Genomic DNA, 26,669 nt, shown 5'->3' on the forward strand with positions numbered 1-26,669 from the left:
ACTTTTTCTAGATGAACTAAATCTCAAAGAGCTTGAAGCGTGTCATTACAAATGTCTACTTTCCATCATCTCTGAAGAAACAGACTCATTCTTTAACCAAAAATACTCCAATTATAAGTACAATAACTTTTTAGAGAAAAATGGAGAAGAGATTTATAATCAGAGCCATAGTGCAGAACTTATCTTTCCAAATTTTGCAATACTGAAAGAAAATTGACCCCTAATTAACTTTAAAAATAAGATAACAATTTGACTAATAATTTCATCTAGTTGAACAAGACGTACAGATCCTATTACTTTGAGATAACTCATAGGAACAGAAAAATAGCCTCCAAGTAAATATGCATACTCACCTTCACCTAAAAGCCTACTGTCAATACTGATGTTTTATCACATCACTGGTATCGCTATAATAAATCTTCAATTGAATTATTGTGCTTTCTTCTCTCAGTTTAATACTAGTTGTAGTCCTGCTACATAGATGTCAAAGAAGGAAGTCACCTGGAGCCTTCAGCAGGTAGGAAATGAATGTGATGTGAAATCTGTTTGAATAATCTAGTCCTTTTACATGAATATAAAGTCCTCCTCATTTAATGCCATACCTTAAAATAAACTTAACCTTAGTAGAGAGCTAAACATAACCCTCTATAAAGTGTGAAATTATTCCATTAAGGGTATAAGTCTAAAGATCAGAAAATTTGGAATTTTACTTTGGCTTCATGGCTTCTCAGATGTGAGATGTTGAGAAACATAGTTTAGCTCTACTTCAGTCTCTGAATCTGTAAAATGAGAATTTTATATAGTTGTCATAAGGGATTAAGTGAGATAATGCATTTAACATTATTAGTACTTTCCCTAGTAAGAGCAGAGTAACATTACTATTATGCTGACTAATAAGAATATCCTCACATAGATCATTTTGTCAGTTATAACATAACATTTGACTGGAACAATTAAACAAGTGAAATATCAGAGTTTGAATGTGGATGTTGAAAACAACTTAATAAATCAGTCAATTTTCTATTTGAGAGTGTACATGCATATATTACAGGGATAAGGTGTGTGTGTGTGTGTGTGTGTGTGTAGAGAGAGAGAGAGGAAGAGAGACAATCTGATACTAAATACACAATTTGAATGTTAACTAATGGGTGAAACTACATAACCAATAATATTGCACTGAAGATCTAGAATATTTGCAGCATCCCAGAAAGCTTCATCATAGCCCCTTCCTGTCAGTGTCCACCCTCCAAAGAGAAGCATTGTTTTGATACCTTTCACAATGGCTTAGTTTGCCTGTCCATGAATTTAGTACAAATGGAGTCATACATTATATACTCCTTTTTGAAGGACTCATTCCCTCAATATGGTTTTGAAATTTATCTGTGGTATTATGCTTATCAGTAGCTCATATTTCTGTTGTATGTGTAGTATTTCATTAACATACCACAACTTGTTTATTCATTCCACTATTGATGGACATTTTTTCTAGTTTTTTTTTTCTCTGAATTCCTTGAAACACACTTACAAAAGATGTTTTAAATTCCTACTCTTCTAATTTCTCCAGCTGGTCTATTTACACTGATGACCATTTCTTCTTGTCATAGTTTGTGTCCTATTTTCCTGTTTCATATTCTTATTGTATACTTTAATAATATGAATAATACATTGAGGGCATCTGGATTATATTATCTCTATTTAAAGGATATCATACTTTAGTGGTGCCTGGGTGGTTCATTTGGTTAATTAAGGGTCTAACTCCTGATTTCAGATCAGGTCATGATCTCAGGGTTGTGAGATTGAGCCCCTCAGAGGGCTCCATGCTGGGTGTGGAGCCTGCTGAAGATTCTCACTCTCCCTCCCTGTCTCCCTCTTTCCTGTCCCTCTCAAAAAACAAATAAAATAAAATAATAAAAAATAAAGTATATTGTGCTTTAGTCTGATACAGTTGTAGTATTAGCAAATCTTTCCTATTCTTTCAGGGTTGTCTTTGGTTTTCCTCAGCATTTTATTACAGAAATTTGCAAACATATACAAACTTGACAAAACTGTACAATTGCTCTATAATTGTCAGTACTTTGCTATGTTTACTTGATTATATAATGCATATATGTATTATATTCATCTTACATTTTGATGCTGTTCAAATTGAGTGGTAAATACCACTGCCCTTCACACCTAAAGTGTAGTATGCCAGGCTTTTTTATTCTTTGGTAAATGGGTTTATATTAAATTTTGTCCTTGTATCATGAAAGCACAGACCCTACTTTAGGCTGTCATCCTTATTCTTCAAGTGGAGACTCTCTTCAGCCAAAATTGAATGTCTGAGATTCTCAACGAGATCACTCTAGCTGAGACCAGCTCTAAGGTCTCCCGGCACCAAAAGAATCTGGTGTTTTTGTTCAGATCTCAGATACGCACCACTCTTCACCGCGTCTTTCACCATCTGTGCTCTGCACAGCTCCTTGTTCAAGCAGTTCTTCCACCACGCAGAGCCCTGAGGGTCTGTCTACATAGTTTTCTTCTCTGCACAAGGCCCCACAAACACAAGCTGCTGTTCTCCTAGAACTCTGCATCCTTGAAATTTGATTCCAAGGGCACCCTGTGCTCTGCTTAGATTCCAATTCCCTGTACCAATGACTAGAAAAGCACTGCTTGATAGAACTTTGTGATGGTGAGGTTCTGTACCTACGCTGTCTAATATGGAAACCACTAGACATTTGTGGCTATTAGGCACTAGAAGTGTGACTTCCTTGACTGAAGAACTGGATTTATAGATTTTGTTTTCTTTAATTACCACATGTAGCTGGTGGGTGACCTATTGGACAGTGCAGGTCTAGAAATGTCCCCAGGCAGAACACAAGCAAATGCTGTGTTCTCCAGTATTTGTCTTCTCTCAAAGTTCGCACTTCCATATGTCCTACTGGCCAGTGCTTAAGAAGAATTACCTTATATTTTGTCTAGTTTGTAGAATCTTTGGTACTGAACAAAAGGCAAATCTAATATGGTTATTCAGTTAGCCTTGAGACTAAACTACCTTCTGTTTAACTGAAAATATGAATTCAGTCAAATATACCATTCTGATAACCTAGTAAAATAAGTAGAAAAAAGAATGGAACATCTCCATCAGAACTGGGCCAGGTCCAAACACTTCACATGCATTCTTATGACTCATATTATTGGTCTCCTCATATAGCACATTTTATCTGTGTAGGGTATGCAGTCTTATATTCCCTAGTAAATTCAACATAGACTTGAAGGGGCTCTTCCACAAAAGTGGGGTTAAACAAAGTTGTAGTCAAGAAACAAGAGTAGAAAAATAAAGTCAAATTACTGCATAATCATTTAGCCTCAACTAAGCAGACCAGAACAGCAGTCCAAGTTGAAGCTGGTTCCATGATCTTCCTTTTTTGTTCTCATAGGTCTTAAGTTTGCTTTTATCACACCATTTGCAATCTGTAACTTGGGTATCCCTGTAGACTGTAAGCAACTTGAGGACAAATCTTCATGTGTGTGTCCCTAGACCCTAGCAAAGTACTTAGAAGATATCAATAAACAGACGTTAAATAAACAAATAAAAATACTCATTCCATTTCTGCCTTTAAGAATGTAGACTGGTTAAAAAGCCTTATTTTTTTTTTCCAGGTTTGTAAGAAAAAAAAGAAGTTACACAACACCTTAGCCACTAAAGGAAGACCACAGCACATGCAAGTCAGTTCAAGACTGCTCAAACTTGCACTGCACATGCAAGTCAGTTCAAGTCAGCTCAACCTTAGGCCAGAGTTGAGTTTGACCTTCAACAGACTCCTAGAATTTCATGCACAGAATGCGACATCTCGTGCACTCAATGATCAAGATATTGCTTTCACTATGAAATCCAGCTTTGCCTAGAAAATTGTACTTTTTAGCCCAAAGGTATGGATGTGTACCAAAGAAAGCTATGTTCAAGCAGACAATTATTCTACTTCCAGATACTTATGTACTGTTGCTCATTAAGTGTGTCATTTATAAAATGACCTAAACCCAGTGTATGCAGAGCATTAATAAAATATTCTATCCATGTTCTGTTTAATTCTTTTAATTTTCTTGCCAATGTGCATTTTGCTTAATTCCATTGGATGCATAGTTTCTTCTTTAGGTCTCCATAAAATGACTGAGAGCCCTCTGCATTTATAAGTAATCCTACCAAGCAATGAATAAAGACTCAATTTTGGAGTGTGTTAAGTGTAAGCTGCACTGTGACTGGGAATATATCTCCACTAGTTTAGGGCAAAATGAAGGATGACAAGTACTCAATATGAATTAGATTTCAACAGGCTCTCAGAGCGAATGTGGAAAAAGTTCCCCTATTTCCAAATGCAGCAAGCAGTCTTAAAATATATGTTTTTATTAAAAAAAGTTTGTAATGTTAAAATTGCTTCTATGCCCCCCAAAAAGCTGCTGCTCTGTTTAACAAGCTGCTTTAGCATATATAATTTTGTCATTTATTAATTTCACTAATAAAGCAATGAACATGAACATTTTTGTGCCATTTTTTTCTACTGAAATTTTTTATAGAATTAGTTTGATTACAATTCTGTGCAAGTTGAAATGCCATTTTTTAAAAATTCCAAGAAGTGGTGGAACTAGAGGGTATTATGCTGAGCAAAATAATTCAATTAGAGAAAGACAATTATCATAGGCTCTCCCTGATATGAGGAATTTGAGAGGCAGAGTGGGGACTTAGGAGACAGGGAAGGAAAAAAATGAAACAAGATGGGATCGAAAGGAAGACAAACCATAAGAGATTCTTAATCTCACAAAACAAACTGAGGGTTGCCAGAGGGAGGCGGGTAGAGGGAAGGGGGTGGGGTTATGGACATTGGGGAGGGTATGAGATATGGTGAGTGCTGCAAAATGTGTAAGCCTGATGATTCACAGATCTGTACCCCTGGGGCAAATAATACATTGTATGTTAGCAAAAAGTAATTAATTTAAAAAATAATAAAAATAAAAATTCCAAGTACAAGAGCATTCCTCTAGGAATGGGAGAAGAGATTCCATAAATATCACAAGTTACTTAATTTCTAGATTCAGTTTTAGTTTCCAACCTTTACGTTCAGGTGTTTATTTTTTAACTGAGCTAACTGCTTAAGTCTGACTATAGCTAGACATTAGATTTTTCAAGTACATCTAATAAAAAGGGCTTAGTATTTGGTTTGCTGATTCAGGCATTTTACTGTTAAGAAACTATCTCTGTAAATAGCGTAAATTCTGTAATGCCTAAATATTTGGCAAAAGCTATTTCTAAGATAATTTAGAAAAGTAACAGAAAATAGATCATACTGACAACTAATCAATTAGCTCTTAGGGAGAGGAGAGGCAACCAATCGTGTCAAATCAGCAGCACGGACTGTGCCAGAACTAATAGCCCACAGATGCAAACTGACTTTTGATTGTAGAAATGGAAGGAATTGTACCTGATGTCTAAATATGTAGTTAACTTTATAAAGAAGGGTTCAAGCGTATTGTGAATGGTCCTTACTAATTCAAATATGGTCTCTTGACATCTTTGTTCCTTGAAGGATACAAGTGTGTAATTAATGTGATAGCAACAAATATTTTGTTTAAATGTGTGTAAGAAAGCATGGCTTTACACCTCCTCTTATTATCCAGCTGCCACAGTGACTTGGTAACTTTGGAAAAATTGTTCATACTTTTCTAGCTTGATTGCCTTTAAGAAGGTCCCTGTTTTTGCTTTGAACTTATCTTCAGTTTGAAGAGAAACATGCATAATATTTGAAGAAAGTAGGTAAAATCCTAATTAGCAAAAGTAGTATTAGCTATGTGGAATCCCATGAGGGTTTTTTTTTCTCTTTTGTGTAAAATGGGGACAGAGACAGCACTCAAAGAGCTGAAGATAAATTGATCCTTAGAAAAAGGGGGGGAAAAAGCAATTAAGGAAAATTTAGTCAGACTGTCAGGAAAAACAGGATCTGGAGATGCTGTTGGTAAATTTTAATAAGATAGAACATGACAACCATACAAGATCTGGATGTAGAGATGAAAAATGAGGTTTGGATGGGGTTGGGGGGACGAAAAGAGGAGAAAAAGCAAGAATGAGGAAAAGTAGAGAAAAAGAGATAAGGAAAGAGAGGAGCAAGGGAAGTATTAAGTATACACACACAGATGGCTCAATTTGGAGGAAAGACATAGCCCAAGAAAAAAGTATGGCAAGGGCTTAAAATTCTAGAATTAAAAATATGATTTCAAAAAAAGATTTACAAAATTTAAGAAAACAAAGATGACTTGCGACAGAATTACACTAAAAAGATTAGAAAGCTCAGGATGTTCGATTAACTCTATTACAGAATAAATCAGAAAAAAATTTTTTTAAAGACTAGAATATGTGAAATGTAATCAACGTTAAGGATAAAAGGCTGTGATGAACATAGTATATGCAGGGAAAAAACACAGTTTGAAGAAATTAAAGAGAATATAAATGGGGAGACCATTTATATGTTTGTATATTTTGCAGGATAATTTCCCCTAAAATGAAACAGTAAACATATCAAGAGAGTTTGTGATACAATAGAAAAGTTTCTGTATATTATATATACATATCTTGGTAACAAGCAACACAGATATATGCTGGGGAAATTATCAAACTTCAGGAATAAAGGACAAGATTCCTTAAGTATGCAGTCAAGGAAAGCACATCACTAGAAAGAAAGAAATCAGATTCGTCTCAGGTTTCTCTACAGCCACATTCAAGGATATAAGATAAGAAAGTTATGGATATAAACTTCTCCAAGGAGAGAATAGTCTCAGGAATATTCTACCCATTCAACTTGACAAATACAAAGATAGCAGAGAGACATATCAAACACGCTAGAACTCTAGAAATGGAGTATCCATGAATTCTAGGGGATAAAGCTTGATAAAATGCAGCAAACCAGGAGATCAATAATGAAGAGAGAAAATGCATCATAAAAGGACTGGCGGTGCACATTAAATCTACTAACTGTTTTGCTATGACTGAACATCTGGGGAAAGGTGTTTGCAGAAAAGATGGTAAATTTTATAAACTCTAACAGTTTAAAATATGATAACTAACAAATACTGAAAGATATGGGGTGGGGAACTAGGGACAAGGTTGAGAATGCTAATCACCTTTCCTTCAGACTAGGGAATACATTAATGTTACTTAAAATTGAAAGATGGTAATTGAAAAAAAAATCACAGTGATACTAACCAATTAATATTCATTTCTCATTCATTTAGAAAACTTACTCTTTTTTTTTTTTGAAGGAAAACATGTAAGTTTTACTAGTTTTTACATTTAAAAATGTTATTTTTCTTAGCAAAATTCAAGTAAACAAATTTAATTTAAAAAACTATTTCGGGGGGTCCCTGGGTGACTCAATTTAAGCATTTTTTTGGGCTCAGGTCATAATCTCCCGGTCTTGAGAATGACCCCCACATCAGGCTCCACGCTCAGTGCAGGGTCTACTAGGAAAACATGTAAGTTTTACTAGTTTTTACATTTAAAAATGTTATTTTTCTTAGCAAAATTCAAGTAAACAAATTTAATTAAAATTTTCTATTTCGGGGGTCCCTGGGTGACTCAATGGGTTAAGCATCAGATTTTTGATTTGGGCTCAGGTCATAATCTCCCGGTCTTGAGAATGACCCCCATGTCAGGCTCCACGCTCAGTGCAGGGTCTACTAGAGATTCTCTCACTCTCCTCCTCCCTCTCCCCTCTCCCACCAGGCTCACGTGTACCCTCTCACTCCCTCCCTCTCGCTCCCTCCCTCTCTCTCGCTCCCTCTCTCTCCCTCCCTCTCACTCCCTCCCTCTCTCTCCGCCCTCTCCCTCCCTCCCTCTCCCTCCCTCCTCCTCTTCCTCTCTCTCTCCCTTCCCTCTTTATCCCTCCACACGTTCCCTCTTTATCCCTTCCTCCCCCCTCCCCATCATGCTCACAGGACCCCTCCTTCCTTCTCCCTCATTTACGGCCATACCCCCCCGAATGTGTCCAGTCTCATCTGATCTCTATCTCTCGAGGATAAATAAATTATTCTCTACCGATCTACATATCTATTTCTACACACATACATACAAGGAGATGTCTGGAAGGATATTGAAATCTGTGAGATTTTGGATAATTTGTTACTTCATAATTTTGTATATGCCCTGAATTTTTTTTTTTATAATCCTTATGTCATTTTGATAAAATTTATAGTGGCCAATGAAGTTAATTTGTTGGGTTGGTAAAAATATTTCTAGTGGTTCCCCTCCCCCACCTCCAACCCCAAGTCCTATGGAAAGATTTTGGTAGAAAATGATAGCATTTGTTTCACTACAGAAAATATTTTGTTCTTATTGTAGCATCCTCACCAGAGAAAATGAAAGGCTAGCATGGAATGGTTGGTTACAAGAAGCACTTAAATGATGGCTTTGAAAGAGAGAGATCCTTAATCTAAATTGACCAGTAAACTGCCTGGTCACACCTAACCTTCCTATTCATATTGGGAGCCTAGAGATCAGGGTTTGGGACACATAATTGTTGCTTAATACCCACTGAGTTGTTCTACACAATTCTAAGGTTTTGCTTTACACAAAGATTACTGGGCAACACTCCACTAAATTCAATAAACATTAAGAGCTGAAGTCCACTCTAGATGTTTTTTATTGAAAATGCACAAACCAAAAGCGCTAACGTCCAAAGAAACTGCACGGTTAAGAGGTAGGGAGGAGGAACTCTGTGCCATATGGAATAAAGTGCAAAATGCAATCCCTACCATTCTCTGGCATAGTCTTTCATGATAAATAGCCTGCATTTCAAATCGTTTTTTCGATTTTATGTTTCTTTATAACAGAGGCTAAAAATGAACACATTCATCATTACATTTGTCTTCACTCTGTATTTCAATCCTACTTCATCAGTATTAGCTGTTAGATTATCTCTTACATTTTCCTCTCATTTTAATAAAATGAAAGCAAGCTGCAATAATCAATAAAATTTAATCAACACCACCAAAACTAAAAAATGGATTCCATAGTTAGTGTCATCTAGGATGAACCAATATAAAGTCAGATTGGAACCAAAAAAAGTTTCAATAAAGAGTAGAAGGTGTACAAAAGTCAAACGTACAACATTCAAGGATCAACTCTAACATGAAGACCAGAATGCTTTAAATGCGCTTTAAGTTTGTTGAAATGGGAATTTGGGAAATGTTATCAAAGAGGGAAAAGTGAAATTGGCTATAAATCATTACAGCTATAGAAAAAGAGACTGTTGACCAGACACACAAACACAATCAACAAACTATGAAGCAGTGAATCATTTGAGAAAACATCCACTCTAAACTCAATCTGTAAGAAAGGGAATGACAGGGCTCCTCCTATGTCTGAAACACAGAAAAATTAAAATTTTTTAGATACTGAAAAATACGCCTATAGTAATTATAATAGCACTTTAGCTAGAAGACTTGATAAACCTCTCCTCCTCCTGTCTATACGACTAGCTATTCTTTAAATGTTAGGATAAATATTTACAGAGAAACTTTATCTTTCAATAAATAATCTAATAATAGTTTATTGCACTGTTATCTACTTGAGGAAACAGACTTCTTTCCATAGTCAGAGCTATGGAAATCATGTCCTGAGTAGGGAAAGTAAGAAACCTACAGCTCAAATGAAATCTTACTTTCATGTAAACATCCCTAATATAATACTTAATCCCCAAATTATTTCAGGGCTCCATCTACTGTAAATATAGTCTAAAGACTGAATGTGAATATAATAGAAACTCAACTTCTTATTCATCAAGAAAGTATGCAAAAACTGCTAGTTCATTCTTCCATATATAATATGGCTTTTTTGGAACTTGTAGAAGGATAGAACCAACCATTTATCTTAGGAACCAAAAAATTGGTACAACTCCAAATAAAAGTTATAAATCTGTTCACTACTTCCATACTAATATCAGTATTTATGGAAACCTTACCAATTATACTAAACACCTCTAACATCTACAAAAGTGATTTATATCCAGACTGTGTAAAAAATATCCTCTCTTATCCCTTCTTACCCAGTCTGATCCCCACACAATATTCATTTATTTGGGCCAAGAGAATTGTTTTAAACTAATACTGAATTACCATTCATATCCCAATTTTATCCCTTAGTTTTAGATTAGACTATTTCTCAATAATATTTATACCAGTAGCACTTTTCATTATGTGATCGTTACAGAATAATATAAGTATGATATAACTCAGATCTCAACATTAACCAATTTTTCAAGTATTTATATTCCTTATTACTGTACTAATTTTAGTTACCACCAACAACCTTCTTCAACTATTCATTGGATGAGAGGGAATAGGAATCCCACCTTTTCTACTCACTGGGCAATGACACAGACAAGTAGATTCAACACTGTGACCCTCTAAGCAATTCCTTTTTTCCCACCTTGTTACATTTTTAAATTTAAATTCAATTCAATTTTCATATAATGTTCAATGATTCATAATGGTATATAACACCAAGTGCTCATCACATCACATGCCCTCCTTAATGCCCATTACCCAGCTATCCCCTCCCCCCATCCACCCCTCTTTCTGCGACACTCAGCTTATATCCTGGAGTCAAGAGTCTCATCTGGTTTGTCTGCCTCCCTGATTTCTTCCCATTCAGTTTTCCCTCCCTTCCCCTATTGTCCTCCACACTATTCCTTATGTTCCTCATATGAGTGAATTCATATAACTGTCTTTCTCTGATTAACTTATTTCACTCAGCAGAATACCCTCCAATCCCATCCATGTTGATGTAAATGGTAGATATTCATCCTTTCTGATGACTGAGTAATACTCCATTGTATATATGAACTACATCTTCTTTATCCATTCATCTGTTGAAGGACATCATGGCTCCTTCCAGTTTGGCTATTGTAAACATTGCTATTATGAACATTGGGGTACATGTGCCCTTTCTTTTCACTACATCTGTATCTTTGGGGTAAATACCCAGTAGTGCAATTGCTGGGTCATAGGGTAGCTCCATTATTAACATCTTGAGGAACCTCCAAACTGTTTCCCAGAGTGGCTGTACCAGCTTGCATTCACACCAAAAGTGTAAGAGGGTTCCCCTTTCTCCATATACTCACCAACATTTTTTTTTTTTATCTTATTAATTTTTGCCATTCTAACTGGTGTAAGGTGGTATCTCATTGTTATGTTGCTGATGGCAACATAGCATTTTTCCATGTGTCTGTTAGCCTTTATATTCCTTCTCTGGAGAAGTGTCTGTTCAGGTCTTCTTCCCATGTCTTGACTGGATTACTTGTTTTTTGGGTGTTGAGTTTGAGACATTCTTTACAAATCTTGGATACCAGCTCTTTATCTGTAATATCATTTGCAAATATCTTCCTCCATCCTGTAGGTTGTCTTTTAGTTTTTTGTTGATTGTTTCCTTTGCTGTGCAGAAGCTTTTATTTTTCTGCATTTTTTTAAAACAATTTTATTTATTTATTTGACAGAAAGAGATCTCAAGTAGGCAGAGAGGCAGGCAGAGAGAGAGGAAGGGAGGCAGGCTCCTTGCTGAGCAGAGAGCCTGATGCGGGGCTCAATCCCAGGACCCTGCGATCATGACCTGAGCTGAAGGCAGAGGCTTTAACCCACTGAGCCACCCAGGTGCCCCTATTTTTCTGCATTTTTTAAATATTTTTAAAATTTTTTAATTTTAAGCAATCTCTGTACTCAGTTGTGGTGCTCAAACTCAGAAACCCAAGATCAAGAGTTGCATGCTCTAGCAACTGAGCCAGGCAGGGGCCCCTAAATGTGCATTTAAAAAAATTTTTTTTACTAAAATATAATGTATTATTTGCTTCAGGAGTACAGGTCTGTGATTCATCAGTCTTACACAATTCACAGCCCTCACCATAGCACAAACACTGCCCAACGTCCAACAACCTACTTCTTCAATTTTTTTCTCAAGTGTTCTGTAGTTTCTAGAGTACACATCCTTTACCTTCAAACAATCTTTTTTTTTTTTTTAGATTTTATTTATTTATTTGACAGAGAGAGAGAGATCACAAGTAGGCTGAGAGGCAGGCAGAGAGAGAGAGAAAGGGAAATAGGCTCCCTGCTGTGCAGAAAGCCCAATGTGGAGCTCAATCCCAGAACCCTGAGACTATGACCTGAGCCGAAAGCAGAGGCTTTAACCCACTAAGCCACCCGGGCACCCAAACTTCAAGCAATTCTATAAACCACGTAGAAGGTAGTAGATTCACTGTATCAAGAACATGGGTTCCTATTTACCTGGCTCTTTACACTTTCAAATTTCTGTACTCAACTTCAATCATATTAATTCTCCATTAATCAGACTACTTTCAGCCACAACTGGCAAATCTGCCCAATTTGACATTCACCCAGGACTTCACTAGGCATAGAAGACCCTATATACCCATTCAAGTACCATAGTTGTAGTAGGTGTCTTTCTACTAATCCATTTCCATTCACTAATAGAAAATGAAACTATTCAAACAGTAACAAATCTTACTAGGAGATATCACTACGTTGTTTACAGCAATCTTGGGTCTTACCAAAATGATATTTTAAAAATTGTTGCTTTTTCCATCTCAAGCCATTTAAATCTAATAGTAACTGTTAGTATTAATCAACCACATTTAAATTTCTCCACATCCGTATTCTTTAAAACTATATTGTTTATATGTTACAGATCCATTATTTATAATCTAAATGATGAACAAGACATCTGAAAAATAGAACTATTTAAAGCATTACCTTTCACCTCAGTCTCACTCACCAGTGGCAGCTTAGTGTTAATAGGAATACCCTTCCTCACAAGTTTTTATTCCCAAGTCTTAATTATTAAAACCACAACACATTGTATACAGCTGTCTACAGCACCCAAATTATTTTCTTCACTCCTAGGACAGACCCATTTTTCTACTTTAATTGTAATTAGTGAAAACAACCCATTCTTAATCAATTCTATTAAATGTCTTTTAATGGGGAGTATCTTGGCCAGATTCTTAATTTCTAAGACTACCCCAACTATCTCACAGATAATTATGCCTTCCTATCTAAAATTAACAGCTATTGCCATGATTATCTTGGGTTTTATTCTGGCACTTTAACTGAACTTTACAACACAAACACTAAGATTTGATCATCCTTCATGCTAATCCCAATTCTCAAATCTTCTCAGATATTTTCCAACTCATAAACACTGCTTCTCACCATTAATAAAATTTGTTGTCAAGTCTGGCTCTTATATGCAACTGATAAATTACTGAACACTGTATCTGAAGCTAATGATGTACTGTATGTTGGTTAATTGAATTTAAATTAAAAATTTTTTAAATTTATTTTTTAAATAAATTTTTCATTACTACTAGACTTACTAGACTTAACTTGACTAGAAAGTATATTACCAAAATCCATTCCCCACTTCCAAATAAGACTCTCCATACCAATTAGACCTTTTTCATCAGAAATTAAATTATATCTTTTCCTCTTTTCTCATCATATTAATCCTAAACCTATACCTAATTTCTATGAGTAACCTGTAGAATGACCATAATGCCAATCAGCAACAAACAACCAATCACAACTTAGTAGTCTAATAGCACATCTATATAATGGGGAAATCTCTATAGCCTCTTCACCAAAACAAACAAACCAAACCAAACCAAAACAGAACAAAACAACCTTAGAATTCCTGGTTTCATAGATTACTCAGTCCTCTAACCAATTAAACTTAAAAAAAAAAAAATGAGGTGGATGTTATGTTTAAGACCTGAAACTACCATAACTTTCAGCAAGAGTCCTAAAAGAAATATCTCTAAGATCATTATATTAGAAACCCAATCCTCAGGATATTGCTCAGTGGCCAAAACCTTGTATAATGAAAAGCCACCAAAATCGATCCCTCAATTAAGTCTTAAAAAAAAAAATTAAACCTGGAAAAGATCCACCAAGATTGCTTACATTACCACAACTGATTCCAGCATTTAAACAACCCTAACCCACCATAAATAGAAGGTTTAAAAACAAAACAAGAACAAAAACCTGCAAAACTAATCACAAAAATAGTACTTAAAACACAATATAGGTCATTATTATTCTCACATTTCTTTCTAAAGATTTATTTGAGGGGTGCCTGGGTGGCTCAGATGATTAAGTGTCTGCCTTCAGCTTAGGTCATGATCTTCAGGTCCTGTGATGGAGCCCATCAGGCTCCCTGCTCAGTGAGGGAGTCTACTTCTCACTCTGACCCTTCCCCTTCTTGTGCTCGCTATGCATCTATCTCTTAAAAAAAAAAAAAAAAAAAAATTGAGAAATAGAGGGAGAGTGCAAATGAGCAGCAGGAGGGTCAAAGAAAGGGAGAGAATTTCAAACAGACACTTTTGTAAACCGAGCCCCCCATGAGGCTCAAGACCACAACCCTGAGATCATAACCAGAGCCAAAAATCAAGACTCCAACATTTAACTAACTGAGCCACCCAGATACCCCGTCGCATGGACTTTACCCCTGACCAGTGAACTAAAATCACCATTGTATTTCAACTCTATATACATTAATGACCAACATCCAACAATCCTATCCACTAATCCAGATTACAAATTTATTTATCAGCCCCAAGCATCTCATCATGATGATATTTTGGCACCCCTTTAGGAATCTGCTTAACTTTATGAATTCTAACAGGACTATTCCTAGCTACACGCTCTATACATCATACATTGATAATAACTGTCTTTCAGCCAAAACCCATATCTGCGGAGATATAGGTTATGAATGAATTATCTGATATCTATACACCAATGGAGCATCCATATATTTTATCTACTTATTCATTCATGTAGGATGTGGCCTATGCTATGGAGCTTATACCTTCCTAGAAACATGAAATATGAAAAGATTCTATTATTCATCATAATAGCCACAGCATTCTTGGATTTATGAAGCCAAATATCCTTCTGAGGTGCAACAGTTCTTACAAATCTTTCAGTTATGCCTTTCATCAGCATTAGCCTGGTAGAATGAATCTGAGGGGGACTTTTAGTGAGCAAATCTACGCATCTGACTCTTCACCTTTCACTTTATTCTCTAATGCATTCATGGTTTCAGCCCTAGTGATTGCCCACTATTTCTTCATGAAACAGGATCCAAAAACCCATCAGGAATCTCATCTGACATGGATAAAACTCCAAGCCAAAATTTCACATAGTGAAAGATATCCTAGGACCCTTATTCCTAATTCTGGTGCTATCCATTTCAGTCTTATTTCCACCTGACCTGTTAGGAGATCCAGAAAATACACTTCAGCCGACACCCTCAATGCTCCCCAATCCCCACATGAAGCCAGAATGATATTTCTTATTCACCCACACAATTAAAGACCCTCTCCTCATAAATTAGGCAATGTATTATCCCTAATTTTCTCAATTCTAATTCTAGCAACCGTTTCAATGTTTCACACACCAATAATAATGAAAGATAATATTCCAACCCCTTATTGATACTTCTTCTGATTACTAGTATCAGACAGAACACTAACATGCATCAGAAGACAACCAGTTGTACATCTATTCATCTTTACTACTCAGCAAGCATCAGTTTTACATTTTCTCCTCATTTTTATACTGAAACACTCCCCCAAATTACTAAAAATAGTATTCTAAAACATTGAATATTTATAATATACTACTCTGTTCCTGTAAACCAGAAAAAGAATACTTCTCTTTAGAACTCAGGGAAGAAGCTCCAGCTCCACCACCAGTATCCAAAACTGAAATTCTAAACCACTCCTTGGAAATTCACACATGAACAAAAACATTGTCATATACTGTTAGCATGAAAGAATCCTAAGTTAATCCTATTGTTATTTACTTGTACATTCAGTCTACCACATATTTAGTGTGTGTGTGTATATATATATCTGATAATATATGCCATGTGTAATTGTGCATTAATGATTTACCCCAAATATTACCATGTACATTAAATTAATATATGAAGCATTTTATCATACATATAAATCCTATACACTACAAATATCCATGACAGAATACACATGATTAGTATTACATAGGACGTATTAATCAGACATACCCCATTAACTCAAATAATTTTTTTAAAGATTGTTTCTAAATTTATTCATTTGAGAAAAAGAAAGTGAGCAAAAGCAGGGGGCAGGATCAGAGGGTAATTAGAAGCAGGCTCCCTGTTGAGCCAGGAGCCCAACATGGGGCTCAATCCCAGAACCTCATGATCAAGACCTGAGCCAAACGCAGACAGATGCTTAACCTACTAAGCTACCCAGGCAATCCTAAGTCAAATCATTTCTATCAACATGTTTATCAAAACCAAAAACATTACTTGATCACCAAGCTTTGAGAAACCAGCCATCCATCCACAAATGAGTCGCTCTTCTCTCTGTGGTCCTAATTTGTGGGTTTCTAAAAATGATGTGGTGTCTGGTTCTTACTTCAGGACCATCTCACCTAGACCTGCCCATTCCTCCTTCTTAAAGAAGATTTCTCAATGGACTAATGACTAATCAACCCCTGCTCACAGAGAATTGTGGTGTCACACATTGATATTTAATTTTTGGGGTGGGGTGGGAATGGAGATGATGTAAATCAGCTATAGCCTTTCCATAGTTGAACACTTGTACCTGAGGTTATATTGAATATGACCTCCATCATAAACCATATGGTGTTATTCAGTCAATGGTTACAAGATATGGAAAAATTATATGTGTGCATATGGATATTCTCACCAATTAGCTTAGGAAACTCCCTATACCCACTTAAACCTTATAGTGTATGTAATCTCGCCAAACTCCCAGATAAGATTAAATCTATAAACCCTCATTTCCTATCTCCTAAATACTTTAATTATGACTAAATACACACCTGACCAAAACCACAGATTAACATTCCTATCCTCACCTCTCACAGATTAGGAAAAAACTACTCAATTTTAAATTTTTTTTCCGTGGATACCAGTATGCTACTTAAATTCACAAAATTTCCGTAGACAAGAATTACCCTAGATGGGACATTTTCTTTGATTAAAATTAAAGTATAGTAAACTAAGCCCTGAAATAAAATTATGCATGACTCTTAACATTGAGAAATGAGAAAAAAAAATTCACTCAACTTTAAAAAAATCATTCAATTGATACCAACAGATCACTTAAATCCATAAACCCTTCATGGGCATATGTGATTCATTAATGCAGCTTAATTAGAGCAAGGCAATGAAAATGCCTATATGAGTTTACCAACTCTATACATCCATAGGTTTGATCCCAGTCCTTGTATTAATTTTTTTTAAAGAGTTTATTTATTTATTTGACAGACAGAGATCACAAGTAGGCAGAGAGGCAGGCAGAGAGAGAGAGAGAGAGAGAGAGATGGAAGCAGGCCCCCTGCTGAGCACAGAGCCCGAAGTGGGGCTTGATCCCAGGATCCTGAGATCATGACCTGAGCCTAAGGAAGAGGCTTTAACCAACTGAGCCACCCAGGGGCCCCCTTCCATTAATTTTTAATATAATTACATATACAAGTATTTCCATTCTAGTGAGAATGTCCTCTAAATTGATCAACAAAAGGAGTGGGCATCAAGGGACTAAAAGTACCTAACACCTTGCTTTACCACACCTCTACAGGAAACAGTAGTGATAAAAATTAAACCATAAACAAGTTTGACTAAGTTATAGTAATTAGGGTTGGTAGATTTTGTGCTAGCCCCTGAAGTCACAGGATTAACCCAAATTATTATAGCTTTGGTGTGAAGCATGCTAAAGATAACTCCTATAGTAAAGATAAATTTTAATTAGGCTGCAAGAAGCTACAGCTAAAAAACAAACAAACCATGAAAGTGACTAATATTCTTGACTATAGGATAACTAAGACCCAAACTGGGACTAGACACTCTACTATGCTTAACCCCAGACTCAAGTAATTATAAATCAAAATATTCACTAGAGGACTACTACTTGCAACAGCCTAAAACTCAAAAGAATTGGTGGTGCTGCGCAGCCCACTAGCAAAGTCTGTTCTGTAATCAAAAAACCTTACCAACTCTGCCTAATAATGGCCTGCATGCTGCCATTCCCTGCAAACCCTAAAAAGGAATTACAATAAGCACAAATATGAAACACAAAAACATTACATCAAGGTGTAGCTTTGGGGATAAAAAGAAATGGGCTACATTTTCTACTCTAAGAACATGAAATGTTATAGCAAAATTTTTATAAAACTAAAAACTGAAAGATGATTAAGTAGTAAATTAATAGAGAGTTTAATTAGTTCAAGAAGCACACACACTGTCCATCACCCTCTTCAAGTATCAAAATGCATTTAGTAATTATTAATAAATTATATGTAAGAGGAGACAAGTCATAACAAGATAAGTATACCGGAAAGTGTGCCCAGATAAATAAATCAAAGTCTAGCTTAAACAAAGAACTACTTTACACCTAGGAGATTTCATATTAAATGACCACTTTGAACCATGGCTAGCTCACACTTACCAAACTCAATTATAAGTAAATTAAAAGCAGCTACCAATTAAGGTTTGAAGCTCAGTACATGTTATTTATCTTAGTTCAAAAACAAAACAAAACAACACTCCTGAACCTAATACTGGATTAATCTATTAGTTAACGGAAGCAATATTATTAATAAGAGCAACAGAAATGGTTTCTCTTTGCATAAGCTTATATCAGAATGGAACTGCCAATAGTTAACAAGATGAATCCAAGCCAGTAATCATTAAATCTATTGTTAACCCTACATAGGTACACATTTAAGATTAGGGAAAAAGTGAGAGGAACTTGGCAAACACAAACTCACCTCTTTACCAAAAACATCACCATTAGTGATTTCTAATGTCAGAAATACTGTCTGCCCAGTAACATCCTGTATAAGGCCTTTGATATCCTGACCGTGCAAAAGCAGCATGATCATTTTTCCCCTATATATGGACTCGTGTTATCAATGGCGGCATGAGGATTTTACTGTCTCTTAGTCAGTGGAATTACCTTCCCAAGAAGATGTGGGAATGACATAAGAACCACTAGGAACCCTAAGGAATTAATTAACTAGGCCAAAAAAAAGCAAACAAAACAAAAACAAAAATTAACCAAATTTAAGGAATAATAAAACTTTATATGGGCTTACAATATTGGTTGAGCTATAATTTATAATTTAGATGGATTTATAATTTTGCTTGAGAATAAAAACCTCTGAGTGACTAAAAATCTAGACCAATTAATTAAAATATTTTATCACTTATTGATCCAAAATATAGATCAATAGAACAAGTTACCCTAGGGTAACAGTGCAATCCATATTGGTAATAGGGTTCAAGACCCTGATGTTGGGTCAGGACACCCTAATTGTATAAGTGCTATTAATAATTTATTTGTTCAACAATTAAGTCCTAAATGATCTCTGTTCAGACCAGAGAAATCCAAGTCTGTTTCTGTCCTATACTTCTCCCAATGTGAGAAGACAACAGAAATAAGGCCTACTTTACAAAAGCGCCTTCAAACTAATAGATAATGTAATCTTAATCTATTAATTTATAACAACCTGCCCAGGACAGAGTTCCTTAGGGTGGCAAAGCCCAGTGATTGTGTAAAACTTAAACCTTAATTGCCAGAGGTTGAATTCCTCTTCTTAACAGTAGGTTCATAATTAATATCCTTTTATTAGTTAACCCTACTTTACTTGTTACAGCATTCCTCCCATTAGTGGAGTAAGAAGTATTATTAGGTTATAGGAGACTTCATAAAGGGTCAAACATCACTGGCCTCTTACAACCTATCACTGACTTCAAACTACTTATTAAAGAACCACTACAACCACTATCATCAGTGTCCACATTTATCATTGCACCAATCCTAGTCCTCACCCCGGCCATAATGATATGAATTCCACTACGCATACCATATTCATCATGGCATCCCATTCATAGTAGCCATATCAAGTTTGGCTGTCTACTCTCCTTTCTCTGATCAGCTGAGCTTCAAACTCAAAATATTCATTGACCAGAACCCTGTAGGCAATAGCAGAATTCTCTATGTTGATCAATTAGCAATCATCCTACTATCGGTCCCATCACTAAATGGACCATTTACACTTTCAACACTACCCAAGAAAACCTGGTACTATTTTTTCCATATTGACCACTATCCATAAAACAATTCATCTCAATTCTAGCAGAAACCAAACAAGCTTCATGTGACCAAACAGAAGGAGAATCTGAACTCATTTCTGGTTTCAACAATGAATATACAGCAAGTCCATTTGTCATATTCTTTTTAGCAACTTAAGCTATTTTTATAATAATTCTTTTCTTAGGGGCATTTCACAATCCCTACATATGAGAATTGTATACAATCATCTTTATTATCAAAAGTCTTCCAAGGGGCATCTGGGTGGCTCAGTGGCTCTGCTTTCTGCTCAGGTCATGATCCCAGAGTCCTGGGATCGAGCCCAGCGTTGTGTGTGGGGGGGGCTCTCTGCTCTCTGTTCAGTGGGGAGCCTGCTTCCCCCTCTCTCTCTGACTGCTTTGCTGCCTACTTGTGATCTTTCTCTCTCTCTCTCTGTCAAATAAATAAATAAAATATTAACAAAAACCAAAAATCCTCTTCCAGATGCCTGGGTGGCTCAACCCACTGCCTTCAGCTCAGGTCATGATCCCAGAGCCCTGGGATCGAGTCCTGCCTTGGGCTCCCAGCTCCACGAGGAGTCTGCTTCTCCCTCTTTCTCCCTTCTCATGCTCTCTCATAGTCTCTCCTTCTCTAAAATAAATAAATAAAATCTTAAAAAAAACTCTTCCATCTGTTTTTTTTTTTTATGAATCTAAGCATCTTATCCATGATTCTGATTACCATCAACTCATTATGAAGATATAGTCTACCTTTGCATATGACTTTGTATCACTCATTACCCATTATGCTAAGCATTCCACCACAAACATAAATATCTGATAAAAGAATTACTTTGATAGAGTAATAAAGATTTAACTCCTCTTATTTCTAGGATTACAGAAATTGAACCTACTCCAAAGAATTCAGAAATCTCCATGCTACCATATTATACTATATTCTATAGGAAGTTCAGCTAAATAAGCTATTGGGCCCATACCCCAAAAATGTTGGTTTGTAAGTCAAGTGCTTATACACAGGCTTGGTAACTATTTGGCATAACCAAGAACTGTTTTCATATTAAATCTTTTATTGTATTTGAAATTTCAAACTAATTCTTATCAGAACACATTTAATTTTGCAATTTGACTTGTGCCTTTTTTTTTTTTTTAATGTGCTTGAATTCAGACTACCTGACATCTAATCCTCCTGAAATCCTTGGAAAATTTGGGCCTTTATAAAATTCCCTAGAGCTCTGTGCTTCAGTTTCCTCTTTTGTAAAATGGGAATAATAATATCTCCCTAATATGGTGGTGAGGTTTAAAGATTTTAGAATTATATTAAACGTATGTGCTGAGCAAAGACTAGCTGTTATTACTACTGGTCCCTTATTTACCAAAGAGTAAGGACCAATTTTTATTTTAAAGATTTTATTTATTTATTAGAGAGCACGCTTGAGAGCCTGTGAGAGAGCAGTGCAGAGGGGCAGAGGAGGAAAGAGAACCAGGTTCTCAGCAGAGCAGGGAGACCAAAGTGAGGCTCCCAGGACCTGGGATCATGATCTGAACCAAAGGAATACGCTTAACCAACTGAGCCACCCAGGCGCCCCAGGAGCAACAGTTTTATAGCACTTAGAAGCTAGACAAAGATCTAAGTGATTTACATATACAAATGGTCCCTGACTTCTGATGGTTTGATTTACAATTTTTTGAATTTTTAATGGTGCAAAATTGATGTGCATTTGGTAGAAACTGACTTTGAATTTTGATCTTTTCCTGGGCTGGAAACACACGGTATGATCTGTCTCATGATGCTTGGGTAGCAGCTGGGAGCCACAGCTCGCAGTCAGCCACATGATTGTGACCCCGTTTTGTTTTTCGCTCTCAGTACATTATTCAGTAAATTACATGACATATCCAAAACTTTATTATAAAAATCAGCAGGCTTTTGCCCAACTGAACGCTAATGTAAGTGTTCTAAGCACATTTAAAGTAGACTAAACTAGAATGTTGGCTAGGTTAGGTATCTTAAATGTGTTTTTGACTTAGTATTTTCAACTTAGAAGGGTTTCTTGGGACATAAGTTGAGGAAGATCTGTATTAATTCACTCAATCTGCTCATAGCCTGTGAGATGGATTCTATGATCATTTTTCCAGAAGAGGAATTTGGGATACAAAAGGGTTAAGTCAACTGCCAAGAGCCTGCGTTCTAAGTCGTCTAGTGATTCTCAGTTTTGGCTGTGATTAAAATCACCTGAGGAGCTTTTAGTACACTAACCCAATTAAGTCAGAATCTCTAGAACTGGCCCTCAGTAGTTTGTAAAACTCCCCAAATCACAGCATTAGGCTGCCCTGCATAACATGCGCAATGCAGACAAAAAGTAAAAGGGGAATCCTATAAGCTCAGCTCATAGCCATCCGAGGTTCTTGGTCCCAGAAGTCCATGGGTCCCAGGGTAAAATGAAGAAAATAAGGCCCAGCAGCAATTGCTTACTAAAGCAATGGAAGACAATACACTTACCTTTGTTATGACTAATGGCCTCAGTAGAAAAGAACAATTAGCAATTCCATGGGTCAGTGCTCTTTCCACTCCTGATCTAGAGACAACCATAAGGTAGTCAGGGAAATAATATAGTATTCTAGTTGGCTGTAATCTCGATTTCTTGTTATGTGAGGCAAGCGCTTTTGAAATGAAGTTATATTTATTCACAGCTACGTGTAACTTATTCAAGGCAGAGGACATTTAAATGACTAGCACTGAAAAAGGAAAATAATACAATCCCTGACTAATACAATTACTAATTTTTTCTCCACTTACACTCTCATTCATTCACTTATTCAGCATTTACTGAACATCTATGTTGCTCTATATGCTCAGCTAGTAACTCCCACTGATAAAATTAAACAAGTTCAATTTCCCTAGTCATATAATCTACCATTAACTAAGAAAGTGGAATTTTTTAAAGCTGATGACTAGGAACTACAGTCTTGATTTTTTAAAATTTCCATTCAGTATAACAACTGTTTATCAGAGATTCTAATCAAGTTAATTAAACATGGAAACCAAACAGACAGAGGTGGTACTAATGTCTAAGCAGTTTACCTAAGCAAACCCAAACCTAAGGCTGTAAAATGCCTCAGTGTGAAGGACTCAGAACCAAAGGACAACCCATCACCACAGCCAGCTGGGCTTTAGCTATAATTTCGTTTCTTTGCTTCCACATTTTCTCTTATAAGTGTCTTTCTTACCTGTCTACAGGGTACTCCTAATTACTTCCGGTTTGGTGTGCCCCCTTAGAATAGTTTCTGATCAAATAAACTCTTAATTTCTAATATGCCTCAGTTTATCTTTCAACAAAATTTTTCAAAACTTCTTTCTGGCTTAAAAACATAGTTAAACAAAATCTAAACAAGTACCTGTCATACCATAAAAGTGATATAAATCTGAAGCAAAAACTTTGTCTCGTTAAAATACTAAGACTAGGGCACCTGAGTGGCTCAGTAGGTTAAGCCTCTGCCTTCGGGTCAAGTCATGATCTCAGGGTCCTAGGATTGAGCCCCACATCGGGGTCTCTGCTCAGCGGAGAGCCTGCTTCTCACTCTCTCTCTCCGCCTGTCTCTCTGCCTACTTGTGATCTCTCTCTGTCAAATAAATAAATAAAAATCTTTAAAAAATAATAATAAAATACTAAGACTATCTGATGAAATTCAGAGTATGGGTTAGTGAGAACATATTAGTTCCTTGGGTTAAAAAAACAAACACCCAAATCATACTTGTAGGATTATATTATTCATGAAAGATCAAATCCAAAGCAGATAATAAATGATGTATATAAATAGTTCTTAGGGCTAGAACTGTACTCTACCTTCTCAGGGGAAAACATCTTTCTTAATCCATGACCCAAAATACTCTCAGTAATTTGACAGTTTTCCAATGATCTATAATTCAAATGTTAATCTTTTCATAATTTTTAACAAAATATTTCTCAACAAATCCACTTATCTCCTTTAAATTTGACTTTTTTAAAATGAAGATCAAATTAACCTATGATCATTCAATCAGGTAACAGGAAAAACGGAGATTCCTTTCCCTTTTTCCTTCACTCCTACCAGGATAGATAAGGTTAAAATCAACTTCTACAATTCGACCAACTTGTCCTTGTCTTTCTCATTTGTGTACTTCTACAACTATTCTAAAACAGTATTGGGTATGCTGCTAGTGAGAAGGGAACATAATGTGAAACTATTAGTTTTTAACCTTTTCGTAAACAAAGAACCTTTTAATGATAAGAATGGGAGACTAAAAATATGTATTGTTGGGTAACTACTGCCAAAGTTCCTCCTGAGTTAAGAGAGAAGCAAGAATGAACAAACGACATTTGAGAGGGAAAATATTTCTTTGAAGTAAAATTTTATATCCAAATGTCTCTTCCTACTCCTTCCTGCCTCAGATCTTCCTTCATACCCAAGGACTCTTGTAGTAAGGAGGAACCTTCATACAAACCTAAATTATAGATGAAATAATCCTGTGTCAGATCTACTTAATTTCCTAAGTTCCAACTGCTGAAAGCCATGGATGGCTGGAGATAGAAAATAGGGTACAGCTGCAAGTGTCTGTTTAGTACCATCTGGTTTTCATTCTAAATTCCTGACACCTGCTAAGCTTCCTTAAAACCTTATGAATCTATCCTGAAAGTTAACACAGAAAATGTCATTTTCTGCCATCCTTGTCTTGCTCCCTTCTTCCCTAAAGTTACTTTCCACACAGTATCTTTGGCACTACATAATTTCTAACTTCTGGAATTATTTTTATTTTTTTTAATAAATAATGGAACCTAATAAGTTCCATTACCTGAAATCGTTTATAATCCTCCTAGGAGGGTACACCTTTATGAGCTACACACAACTGAAGGTCACTGAGGGGATCAGCAGACAAGAAGTCTTTTCTGATCTTCCCTTGTCTGACTAAATCAGTGCATCCTAAAAATAAAGCCAAAAATACAGCCGCCATAATCCTTCTCTGAAGGAGTCCTATTTGGGAGATTTATCTGTCACAGGCAAGGGGTAGATTTAGCTACCATAAACCCCCTCCACTCTATGGGAGCTTCCAGCCATTTCATCATGAGAATGAAAAGGCCCAATAGAACCTTCTATATTTTCCCACTGAAGTTCTCACCACCACCACCCCCTTTTCTTAAGCGGATGTTAACACTTATTTCTCTCATTCCTAATTACTGCTGAGTACTCCCACATGGGTAATCAACTTCTTTATTCATACATTGCCAGTTAATTCAGAGTCCCAAACGCTGCACCTAAATTGGCAAAAGGAAAGGTTTACTTGCCAACATAATTCCATATGTATTTTTGATACCATAGATGTTTCTGGAAGAAGAGAAAGAAGTCAAGACCTAGTCAATTTTTTTTTCAAGATTTTCCTAAACAGTATAAGAAGCTTATAAGTTCCCCCTAATACATGTAAATTCTCAGTATTGTGGAAATATAGGCCATAGCCCAGATTATGATATTTAGATAGAGCAAATCCTAGTAGGGTATTTTTTCACTGCCTCAACTGACAATTTTAACCACAAATCAAGTTGCAAAGAACTAGAGGAACGGGAGAGAATTTGTTGCCAAACCCAAGTGCTGCCTTGAGAGGAAACATGCTCCTTAAAAGTGCTTGATTCACACGTGACTGCCAACTGATGAACTATTTAAAACACCCCAATTCTAGCCAAGGACAAACATAACTGAGTCAGACAAAATGGTTTTTAGCCAACTAACATAATCAGCTCATTTAAACTAATTGTTACCAATAAAACAAATTATAGAATTTGTCCCAGTTATTGCCTAGGATCTACTAATACTGAAAAAAAACCCAACATTATTTATCTGAAATTCAAATTTATCCTGAATTTTATCTATCAGCTCTATTTTTTTAGTTCTCTGGAGGATTGTAATGTGGAGATAGGATTAAAAGTTACTATAACACACTAAATTTCCACACCCACTTATAATATTTTCCCCTTGTGTTGCTCAGATTATTCCTCTTTGGGGACAAGAGTAAATAGCAGAGCATGACACATCTTTGGTAACAACTCTTTAGTGAGGTAAAAACAGAAGTTTCTGTATCTAACTAGATCATAAATCATTAATGAATATAAATAAAGGAAATTTTTAGGACCCAAAGCCTTAATTGAGCTGAAGCACAGTCCCACCCCTAATGCCTAAATAACAAGTAGGCGTTTAGCAAGACTCTGATGGAGTGAGAGGCAGAGCTTGGAGGACTAAATGAGAATGAAGGGGTAAGGGAAAGATGGATCCCGCCACCCAGAGTGTAGTGTATGGAACAGCATAACCAGCCTCACCTGGTAGCTTGTTAGAAATGCAGACTCTCAAGATACTCTCAGACCCATTGAATTAGAATTGTTTTAATAAGATCTCCACGAGATTCATATACACGTTAAAGTTTGGGAAGAACTACTCTAGTTAATGG

This window comes from Mustela putorius, unplaced genomic scaffold (assembly GCF_011764305.1).
Source record: "Mustela putorius furo isolate JIRA1106 unplaced genomic scaffold, ASM1176430v1.1 tig00003859_pilon_pilon_pilon, whole genome shotgun sequence".
In the NCBI taxonomy this organism is placed as follows: domain Eukaryota; kingdom Metazoa; phylum Chordata; class Mammalia; order Carnivora; family Mustelidae; genus Mustela; species Mustela putorius.